We start from the raw sequence: 11,857 nt of genomic DNA, 5'->3' as shown, positions 1-11,857 counted from the left end.
TATATGTGTCCCACACTGCTAAAAACACTATTAGAACACCTATATTTCACAAAAAAGTGTAAATTGGTTGTTTTTGTGTTATTTCAAGCAAATTCGTACTTCCGGTTTGAAACGAATTTTTGAAGCTGCGTCACGGTCATGACATAATAGCGTTGTATTCCAGCGTGCAGACTGGGCGTCTGTGCCAGAGTGAGTCTTATTACGTCTTACAGTGTGATGCATTAATGCATGAGTAAGGCTTGGTTCAAACCAATCAGCACGCTCCATTGTGCAACTTCATTAATATTCATTACTGTCAGTGTTTAGACGGCAGAGACGCCACGTTTTGGCAAAACAAGCGTGAAGTGTTGCTTTTATAGTTTGCTGCCGTTAAGTTTTGTTTTCATTTTCTCTCTGTGAGAGCTCAGCTGGAGTCACGCGTGGATTAACTGTGTACGCGACGCTCGACAACAATAACTTGCGTGTCTTAGGAGGATTATTGTTTACCTGAGAGCTGTTCTCATCTGCAAACGCTGAGATCCGGATTTGCTTTAGTCTCCTCTTAATAAAGACGCGGCTCTAGTTGCTGGTGATTGTCCTGTCTCTACATATTTGGTAAGTGAGCGACCAGTGCTCTTTGTTTATTCAGTTTGTTCGTATCGAACTAAGTTAACTATTGCACCGAGTACAAACATGTTAGCACCACAACCAAACTTTAACCTCGTGTAGGATTTTCGCCGCATTTAGTGACCGGAATAACACAAGCGGCTTTCTGACGCTACCTGCCGAGTGCATCTAAGTTTCCGGGAAATGCGGAGTTTTTTTTTCTCTTATTCGCCGAGCGGTATCAAACATTGCATGAAAAATACATGCTTAGAGCAGATCCTCGAATCAAATATCTTGTTTGTCGCGAAGGACATGAAAGAATTCCCTGAATGAAAGAGCCAAACTGCAGTTCACCGTTGCAAGTCCACCATTTAATAATTTGGCAAATAATTCGACTACAGATGTCCATGTAAACACCGTCACTTTGTCCCCTGTGTGGGTGTGTGTTTTGACAGCGCGCCCAAATAGACACTCCCACACCATCCCTCTTTACTTCCTCCGACACTCCCCCCTAAACAAAGCTGGACACGCCCACTTTTATGACTTTTTCCAAAGTAGAGGTGTGAAAACCAAGCGGCAACCTCCCGCTCTCTCTCAGGAAGCCAATACGGAAGTAACTAAAACTGCAATTCATCCGAAATTCCGCTAGTCTTGGCCGCTCCTGGCTCCAAAACAGAGCAAATTTCAATTGAGCCCACTGTTAGAATGGCCAACTTTACAGCAGAAAAAAAGGTTTTTACAGCCTGGTACAAAAAAAGATTTTGGTTAATACAGCTAATATTACCCTTCATGACAACTGTGAGGGGGGTGAATTTTTTTATAACTCATCCGTTTCCTTTATATTAAGTTATATGAAGTTTGCATAATTAAGGGCGTGGCCACTTGAGTGACAGTTAGGTCTCGCTGGTCGCAGTCATGTCACCTCAGCTGAATCCTGCAGATTAGCCACTGAACTCGGCATATTTATCGTATTTCTGTGTTGTTTTATGTGGCTTTACACAGTCGACTGTCTTTTGGACTTGTTTCCTACATTTATTTGATGGAATGTCATGGTGAGTGCACTTATTGTGCTCACAAAACATTCACGTGGCCTCCCTTTCCCATGTGAGTAAAGTTATATACTTATATACCATCTCTATACATGTATTTGTTTTATTTAAGAACATTTATCGTTTATATTTAAAGCTGTAATGCACTCCAGAATCTGACAGATTGATTAGCTGTAGGCTCTAGAACAGCCATCTGAAGCGTTGTCATACAGTGTTATGCTGGATTTCATCAATAGTCTTGCATTAACTAACACAGACTATATTTTAAGTGTTTGGAAGTAATTCGCGTTTTCCTCCTGTTGAAAAACGTCATAAGAACAATGTTTAGTGGCTCAATGTATTACAGCAGTGTTTTTAAAAGTCTAAACACTTTATTGATATAGAATACAACCAAGCACAAGTGGTCAGAACACAAACGAGTCACAGGTGATAAAGTATTAAGCGTTCTCCCAAAGTAAAGTGTGTCTGAACCAGGTCCAAGCAAACTGTCAGCAGTGTCTGTAGCTCCGCCCACTCTCCGCCTATTTGCCCTTGTTTGGTATCCCGCCGTGGGTGTGATGACGCGCGAACAAAATGGCGACGGTTGGCCGCGCCTACTTGTGGCTTCTTTTGCGCTCTTTAGAAACCTATGGGTGACGTCACGGATACTACGTCCATATATTTTACAGTCTATGGTGAAAACACCCTGCTGAAATGAGGGGGTTTAACATTGGATTCATAAGAAATAATATGTCCATGGATAACCACCTTTAAAGTCTCCCAGAGTGTGGAGTCTGACACCTCACCATAATCATTAAATTCTAAGAATTATTTTAATTTACTCGTCATTTAGTCTATGAATTTGTTGTCTGTAAGCAGAGTTAAAACGCCAAAAATAGAACTGTTTTGGGAGGGAGAGATCAACTAATATTGTAATAGGACTGTGATCAGAAATCAGTATGCTGTGATATTAAGGCCCCGTTTACACTAATGCTTTTTAGTTTGAAAACGCATAAGTTTTGCTACGGTTACACCATCCGTCCACACTACGCCGGAGTTCTCGAGCGCCGAAAACGGAGCTTTTCGAAAACGCTGGAGAGGCCGTTTTCATTCTAAAACGCTGCTGCTCCGTCTCAGTGTGGATGGGGAAAGACGGAGGCTGTTTCTCAATATGCGTTCTTCAGCGGTCTTGCGTCCTTGTGTTCTCGTGCAACGTCATCATCAGCTGCCTAAGTTCAGTTCCAATACTCAAGACCGCAAGTACGGAGGACGCGTGAAACTTCCCGGATGTGTTCTTGATATCGAGGACGCACCGATGCAGACTTCAGCAGCGAGCTTGCTCTGGAAGTCCCAGAAGTCATTGCGACTGGAGGTGGGAAGCGCAGCATTTTATTTAGATTTATTATTAAAGTTCAGAGATATCACTTATTTACCTCAGGAGTTTCCCTAAATGAAACGGTGAAAGTAAACATTAACATGAACATCTTAATAAAGGAATAAACACATTAAGGGTGTTTGTTTGTTGAAATTTGTATTAAAATTTGTTTTATTTATATTGTGCAGAGTATATTTATAATGTTTTTATGCAAAGTATATATTTTGAAGAGGGGGGAAACAATAAATCGTTGTATGAAGGCTGTAATCTTTAAATAATTTCCATTTAAAACGTGTGAAAGTCACATGACCATCAGGAAGAACGCAGCATCCCATTTCTCAAAGGACGCGTTCTCTGCCCTCGCGGTCTCCTGAGTTCGTTCTTCCGAGGACACCTGGCAAGACCGCACTCTACAAGAACGCAAGTCCATTCTCTGCGTTCTTGGAATTGAGAAACAGCCGGAGACATCTGAAAACGGAGGCGGGGCTGCAAACGTTCGCCTATCTGATTGGGGCTTTTCCTCAATATTAAGTAGCCCACACACAGTTCAGTCTCGCATCCTCTTCTTGTAAGTTAAGACTTCGCAAGTTTGATCAAGGCTGCAGTCTCCCCCTTCTCAGTTTGATATGGAAAACATACCGAGGATACGGGTAAATCTTCAAAGGGAACAGTGTACTTTATAACTTCATTCACATCACCTTGGCTACGTTGTTTCACTTTCTCAACAATAAAATGTAAACATGATTTAAGGAACTGTCTATTTTCTTTTTAATATTAGCAACTTAACAGACAGCAGAAATGTTGAGGCGTCATGCTGCATGAGCGTCATCTTCACTCTGTGGATATTTATAACAAAACGGAGCCAATAACAACTGCCTCCTTTCAATTTCAGTGAAAATACGAAACACACCCTCTCTTTTGCTGAATATCAGTTTTAATAATCGATAATTATAAAAGTATAACATACAATAAGTTTATACATTGTAGGAAATAAAGGCAAGCGATCAGTCAATGTACCTGGATTAATCATTCACTTATCTTTGCGCTTAATCAAAACATGTTACCCGTGAACAAGTAACTTAATAGATTCCAATGACCAAAGTCAGGGAATTGGCCTATGTCGTCAGATAAAGACAACAACATGAATGAAATATCACGTTTAGCAAATATAGTGAGATTAGATCCAGCGGGAGATGCTTGATGAGCAGTCCGACAAGCAGAGCTCTCATCTGGGTAGAAATGCTGGAGCGCTTGCCCGAGAGTGTGTGTGTGGTCACGTGATGTGCGTTTTCAGCGTTTTGGTGTGGACGGAGAGCTGTTCAGAAACGCTGGGTAAAACGCGAGTGTGGACGCGGATCGTTTTCATTCTACAACGCCGTTTTAAAACTAAAACGCACTAGTGTAAACGGGGCCTTAGTTTCTGTAACACGAGAAATTAACTGGGAGTCAACTAAGAATTAATCTATACAACTATAAGATGTGTAAACGTGTGAATAATAGGAATAAATTTTATCAGTTGGGTGCTGTATTCTCCAGATATCCACCATATTTCTTGATTTGAGAAAATTATTTAAGACCCTGACCGATTTGATTCCGGGTGGGGGGCATGTGGATAATCTGTCTAAATAAGGATCTAAATAGCAATTTAAATCTCCCCCAATTATAATATTAGAATTATTTGTGTCAGGGAGTAAATCAAATATCTTCTTAAAGAAATTAGGATCATCGGTATTTGGCCCATAAATATTCAAAAGAGTCAGGGGCAGTGAATTAATGGATCCAGTAATTAAAATATATCTGCCATAAGAGTCTGTAAGCATAGATGAAAACTGAAATGGGATATTTTTTTCAAAAAAGAATAGCCACACCACTCGCATGAGAAGTAAACGTTGACTGGTATACTTGTGATATCCAGCTGCATCTCAATTTTCGTTGCTCGATAGCTGTGATATGAGTTTCCTGTAGGAAAATCACATCCGCTGATAAAGATCTAAGATGTTTGAATACTTTTCCCCTTTTTACAGTATTTCTGACCCCCTTAACATTCCAAGATGCTAAAGTCAGCATCTTCCCCTCAGTCAGTCCAGTACCAGTACCAGTAGACCTATGCATCATTGTAAAATGGGGTAATCATGAAATTGGACACATACCTTTGGCAGATGATTTGTATCAAGACAATAAGAAAAAACTGAACCAGCAAGTGTAATATAGGAAAAGTCAAAATAAGAAAATAAAAGATAAAACACATCTGAGACAACTTGAACAACATCAACCCACAACTTTCCCCACCCCCTATCGTGTCTCCCCAAACTAAACACTTTCTTCCCAAATCGATCCAAAAAGGAGCTGCCGGGCAGTCCACAAAAGTATGAAAACTATGAAAGTAAAAGGAACTCTTCGAGGCCTCAAATATATGCACCTCAGAGTCTTGATACTGTGAAGAACAGACCGATAAAAAAATAAAAATAAAATAATAATAATAATAATAATGAAAAAATAAAACAAAATGACAATAAATAAATGGGCGGTTGTAACAGTAATTCTAAAATATGTATAATGTAAATAAAGTTTTTTTTATAAATAAATCAAATAAATGTTAAACAATAATAATAGTGGTTAAAAATAAAATAAACAATTTAAATCGCATGGTAATACTAAAACCTGAGTGATGTAATTGGCGAATAAAGTGACAAGTAAACAAAAAAAATAAATGAAATGAAATATAAAGAATATTAACTAAATAAATATTAAAGGGGTGGTTGAGAATGTAATTTTAAGGCTTGGTTGTGTTTATAAGATGCAATGCAATGTGTGCTCATGTTTTACTTGAAGGAAATCGCGTAATTTTTTCATTTATCTCACTTTGATTATACACAGCTACTCAGCTAACTTGAAAACGACTGTCATATTTCCTAGTTCCTCTAAAAAGGCCCGCCTTTAAGTGACTCTGATTGGTCATCGTCATAATGTGCTGCTATTGGCGGATCGGCTCCACGTCACGCCCGTAAAAGCACGCGCTTTTCTGTTGTGTAAACATGCAGTCAACCTCCCGCCCGCTCTCTAAAATAAAATCTGACAAGTGTCTGTAACTAACGAGTGAAAATGGGGTGCGGCTCCTTTAACAGCATCTGTGTGTGCGTCTATGTGTGTGTGGTGTGAACTTTCTGTAACAAGCGCATGTGCGCTAGACTTTCTTTTTCTTTTTCTATGATGCTCGGATTAAGTTAGTTTCTGTAATTTATCGTGACAGAAGAATAAAGCACAAGATGTGGTATGCTACCTGTTGAGCCTTGATGTATTATTATGCTGCGACCACGAGTCAGGTAAACTAATCTGTATTTTCTTTTTCCTTTTGTGTTACATGACGTCTTACACGTGTATCCGGAATATACAGGTGTAAGTAATATGAATCATCCACATATGCTTTGCGACTTCATTATCTGAGATGTGAAACACATTAAAAAGCTGCCTGAAGACAATCAGTGCAGTAGCGCACACACATAAGAGACCGTGCTGGTGAAGTGTGTGTGTGTGTGTGTATTTACAGCAGTTTGACTGATAAATATGAATTTGTAGCTAAATCGTTTGCCCGCAAAGCAGCATTTCGCATTGTTTACATCATTGCTACAGCATACCGTTAACTCTAGACACTGTACATGTCATGGTCAATTTTAACAAACAAAAACACTTACTTGTAGCTTACAACTTCTGCTTTGAGGATATTTTAGCCGAATCCAGCACTGAACTGGGAGAGATTCTGGAGCTGTTTTGTCAAATCATGCTTGCGGTGTATTTTATAATTCTCTGGAACATAATTAATATTGAATCTCTGTGGTAATGTTACAGTGCCTTTGGCCACGGCCCTTACCTGCATGCGCAGTGTGGTATGTGCAGTAACGAACTTTTGTGATCTCACAGGGGGCGGAAGTATTTTTTGTAATCCCCAAAATTCGTTCATTGTAGGCTTTGCTAAGCTAACTCGGTAAAAACCAAGGTCTCCCTTTGCATTGAACTTAGAACTTTTTACATTAAGAGATGTTGTTTATGTTCACACAGCTACATTACTCATCAACTAAAGTTTAAAATATGAGATCGTAGTGGACCACCCCTTTAATAAGATTGTAAGGAGAACTGCAAAGGGGGAGAGCATAACAAGTATGAGGCGGATTTTCTGAGTTTTCATCATAACCCTCCAAGAATCGTGCAGCTTTCATCGGATTCACAAATACTGTAGGTGGCCCTGCTGACTGACTTTGAATTTGCAGCCTAGCTGGGTATCGTAGCGAGCACTTGACTCCTTTTTGGCGCAGGCTTTGAATGACCTCACAGAAAGCGTTCCACTGAGACATGACCTCGTTAGTATAGTCGAGGAAGATCAGGACTCTTTTTCCTTTGTATTCCAATGTTTGACACCTCCCGAGGCGCAAGATCCGTTCCTTTTCTTGAAAGTGATGAATGCGTGCCAATATTGTGCGTGGCTTTTCGCTTTCGGTTGGTCTAGGCTGGAGAGGACGATGCGCTCGGTCCACTTTGACTGGATGGGGGAAAAGCTCTTCCCCGAATAGTTTGGGACTCAGTTTTGAGATGAATTCAGTAGGTTTGCCTTCTTCTTTTCCTTCACGTACACCTACAATCTTGATGTTGTAACGTCTGGACCGAGCTTCTAGATCCATGACTTTAGCCTGGAGCTGGCTGTTTTTTTTAGACAGCTCCGAGTACTTAGATCCCAGCTCTTTAAGCCTCGCCTCAAAGTCGTTGGTCGCCAGCTCTTGATTGGCCATCCGGGTTTATAGCTCGGTCTGGGTGGCCATAAGCTTTTGAAAAGTAAGTTCGAAGGCATCAAAGCGGGCATTTACACCTTGCAGAATGGATTCGGACATCTCTTTACACATCTCACGTCACATGGAAAGAGTGGCATCGGGAATTGTTTCTACCATGTCGGATGAGCTGCTAGCTTTAGCACTAGCTCTGGAAACCTGGTCGTCGGCGCACTTTCCTTTGTTGAAGGCACTAGGCTTTGGCATTGTCAGTAATGGATGCAGTTCGTGATGAACAAAACATAGATACAATTTAAACATAAAATATAAATAAAACACGGTATAAACTTAGTTTTTAGAAACCACGAAGAGGAGCCCTAATCAAACCACACGGTTGGTCTCGTTGCTAAAATGCTTCTCCTACTCACCGAGCCTACTGTGCCCTTTATATTCCCTTAACCTGGCATTTAGACATGCCTCCATTATCAGGATGTGCTAGAAGAAAGTGCGAAACCGACAGCAAAGGACAAATGAAAGTGTTTGAAACTTTGCCTTTTCATATCAAGCTTTATTTAAATGTTGGAAAAAAAAGCTACTGATTATGAAGTTTTAAAAGCTCTTTTAAAAGCTTTGAATCCATGTTGTGCTAGTCAACTTTGTGGCTGTGCACAGACTGTTAAAGAACTTGTGCGATTAGGAACACAATTACAGAGGGATTATGATCATCAAATAAAGATCAAGCAGTTACAGTTGCCTAAGACTTCTTTTCTTGACTAAAAATCAAAAGAAGTTGAGATAAAATCTAACTTGCCTCCAAAACATAGTGTGACAAGTTTGCTTTGTTGGCGGTCACTAAATGTTCTAAGTTTAAGGCTGTTCTGTGTGGAAAGCAATCTGGTGGACAATTTCAAGGGACTAAAGGAGTTCCAACCTTAAAATTAGCAACGAGTTATGCTGTCTGCTTATGATACTCAATGCTTTGTAAAAAAGGATGTGTCATCTAGTAAGAAGCTGGATAAGAGAGATGGTATGAAAATTCTTAGTCAGTTGGTTTTTCCCATGGTGGTTTGGAACTGTAGTGGTAAAGCACTTGTAGATACAGGAGCTACCTATACATTGCTCCATGTTGATTTATGGAATAAGATAAAAGAACCCAAATGAACGGCTATATGCATGGCATTAGGGACCACTTTACCTAACTAATGGTGATACTACTGTTCCTCTTGGCCAGAAAGTACTTGAAGTCTATTTGTAGGATTTGCATTTTCAGGTTCCAGCTGTAGTTCTGCCAGATCAGAACCTATTGTGTTCAATTGTTCTGGTTTTAGATTATATAGCATTGACTGGATTGCAACTGAACATTAAAGACCAATTGTACAGTTTTTCAGTTTATCCACAAGGTTTTTTTTTTTTCTTTTCCAACCGCCTATTACACCGGGGGACTCTTAGAAGTGTTGTAAACCACCAGGTAACTATAATCCATCTGCTTCTTTGGATTCTGCTATACCTCCTATTCAGTTTAAATGGACAGCAAGTGAATGTGCGGATAAGAATGATGTGGGAGAGTCTGGTTTGGGATTGACAGAGCTTTTGCAAAGTAAAATCAAGAAGGAGAAACTGATTTTGGTGAAGATGCCAGACAGTTTGTAGAGGAAGACTTCTACATGGATGACGAACTGAAGTCTTTACCCTCGCCAGAAATGGCCATAAGCTTGCTAAAAAGGACACAAGACATGCTGGCTGGATCTAACTTGAAGTTGCACAAATTGGCTTCAAACAGTAAGAAAGTCATGCAAGCGTTTCTGTCTGAGGATTATGCCTACTCACTGAAAGAACTGGATTTAGGTGTTAATTCACTTCCTATGCAGCGCACTCTTGGCTTACTGTGGAATTTAGAGACAGAACGTTTCAATTTCCAAGTGCAAAGTGATAATAGACCATACACTAGACGTTGACTGTTATCAGTGGTAAACAGCTTGTACGACCAACTAGGATTTGTGGCTCCTATAACAGTTCAGGGCAAGTTATTACTGAGAGAATTGACTGCAACGCTACTAACTGGGACTCATCCTTTCCTGCGAGCGGTCAGGAGCTGTGGGATTCATGGAAAAACTATGTGCAAGAGTTGCAACATATACAAGTACCGAGGAGCTATGGACTCATATCACTGTCAGGTGCCAAATTCAAGGAGATTTCTGCATTTTCAGATGCTTCCGAGAAGATAACTGTCGCTTACCTAAAAACAGTTGACTCGAATGGTAATTGCCATGCAGGATTCATCACAGGCAAAGCAAGATTAGCGCCACTACCAGAGCTCTCAATTCCTTGCTTGGAACTATGTGTGGCTATGTTGTCTGTGAACATGATGGAAACTATCATTGCAGAAATTGCTATCAGGTTTGACTAGATAAACCTCTACACAGATGGTTCAGTTGTTCTTGGCTATATCTGCAACGAGAAACGTAGATTTCATGTCTACGTGAGCAACTGTATACAAAGGATTCGGAGTAGCATTATGTGAGCTTAGACCACAACTCTGCGGACATCGCAACACGACCGATAACTCCAATTAAATTGCAAGACACAATTTGGTTCAGTGGACCTGCATTCTTGCATCAACCGAAATCGGAGACTGTCTCTAAAGCACCCTTTCCACTTGTTAATCCCGATCAAGATGTAGAAGTTTGCACGCATATGACACTGTCAAATATCTCAGTCTCAAACTGCTTAATTAGAGCTATTGGCAAGTTGATTCACATTGCACACTTCTCAATGCAAGACTAAAAAGGCTACACTCCATCATGCAAAGGTTGGCACTGTTGCAGAAGGTGCGATAAGATCTGCGGGCTACTGGATAATAGGAGGCAAAAACGTTATGGCAGTCTTATCCATTCCCGTGTCGTATGTAGTAAACTCAGAAGGGGCTGGGAAACTCAAAAGATGGCAGATCTGCCCAAAGACCGACTCAGTGCAGAGCCTCCCTTCACACGTGGTACTGGATGTATTAGACCCTTGGTCGGTATCTGCTCGAAAGACAAGAGATGGGTTGCAGAAAGCAAAAGATGGGCAGTGTAATTCATGTGTCTAAACATCAGAGCCGTCCACATAGAGGTGATCGCCTACCTATCCTTAACTACCTCCAGCTACATTAATGCCTTAAGGAGGTATTTGGAAATCCGAGGTCCAGTGAAACAGATTCACTCGGATAGAGGAACCAATTTCATTGAAGCTTGTAAAGACCTGCAAATACCATCTAACATGGATGAAATGGCAGTGGAACGATTTCTGTCAGATCATAGTTGCACATAGACATTCAACCCCCCTCATTCATCGCTCATGGGTGGCGCATGGGAGAGGATGATCGGTCTTACCCGCAAAATCTTGGATTCCATGCTTCTTCAGCTGACATCCTCCAGGCTTACGCATGAGGTACTCTCTACCTTTATGGCTGAAGTCACTGCCATTATGAACAACAGACATTTGATACCAGTGTAAACTGATCAAGCGGATCCTTCATCTTGACACCTGCTACACTACTTACCCAAAAGTCCGGTACCAACTTAGTTCCACTCGAGAATTGTGAAAAGCCAGACTTATACAAACAACAGTGGTGTCAGGTTCAGGGCCTTGCAAGTACCTTTTGGAACAAATGGCAAAAACAGTCGCTTGCAACACTACAGTATAGGCGAAAATGGCAACATCAACAAACATCTCCAGCGGAAGCATAGTCTTGCTTAAAGACTCCCAGTCCAAACAAAACAACTGGCCACTGGGAATTATGATAGAAACTTAGCCTGGTCAAGATGGATGAGTCAGAAAAGTTCAAGTAAAAATCATTGGAAAATATGGACCCAAGTTGTTCCTCAGACCAATAAATGAGGTCATACTGCTTCTTCAGGATGACTTAATAGACTGTTCAAGACTAAACTTCAAGAAAGGTTTCTTATTCACGGAATACCAGGCGGGGAGTGTTCTGTTTTATCCAGCTGGTATTTAGTACGACCTCTTCTGGTCTTACATGGGTATTACACTTATGTTAGAGTCCTTATTTCATGACATCATAAATGTGAGCCTAGGTATTCAGAAACCACATGTAAGAGCACACTGCCGTC

At 40.7% G+C, this 11,857-nt stretch overlaps 1 long non-coding RNA gene across 1 annotated transcript; it reads left to right on the top strand.

Annotated features, from left to right (window-relative positions):
* Positions 1-208: 208 nt before the first annotated feature.
* On the top strand, positions 209-5,495 carry LOC147838014 (uncharacterized). Its single transcript, XR_015524876.1, has 3 exons — positions 209-1,147; positions 2,303-2,588; positions 4,406-5,495. It is a non-coding gene; the product is annotated as an uncharacterized LOC147838014 (long non-coding RNA).
* Positions 5,496-11,857: the final 6,362 nt, after the last annotated feature.

The sequence above is a fragment of the Danio rerio genome, chromosome 24 (genome assembly GCF_052040795.2).
Source record: "Danio rerio strain M-AB ecotype USA chromosome 24, GRCz13ab, whole genome shotgun sequence".
Taxonomy (NCBI): domain Eukaryota; kingdom Metazoa; phylum Chordata; class Actinopteri; order Cypriniformes; family Danionidae; genus Danio; species Danio rerio.
The sequence above is the reverse complement of the archived record's forward strand: the minus strand, read 5'-3'. Positions and strand labels throughout refer to the sequence as shown.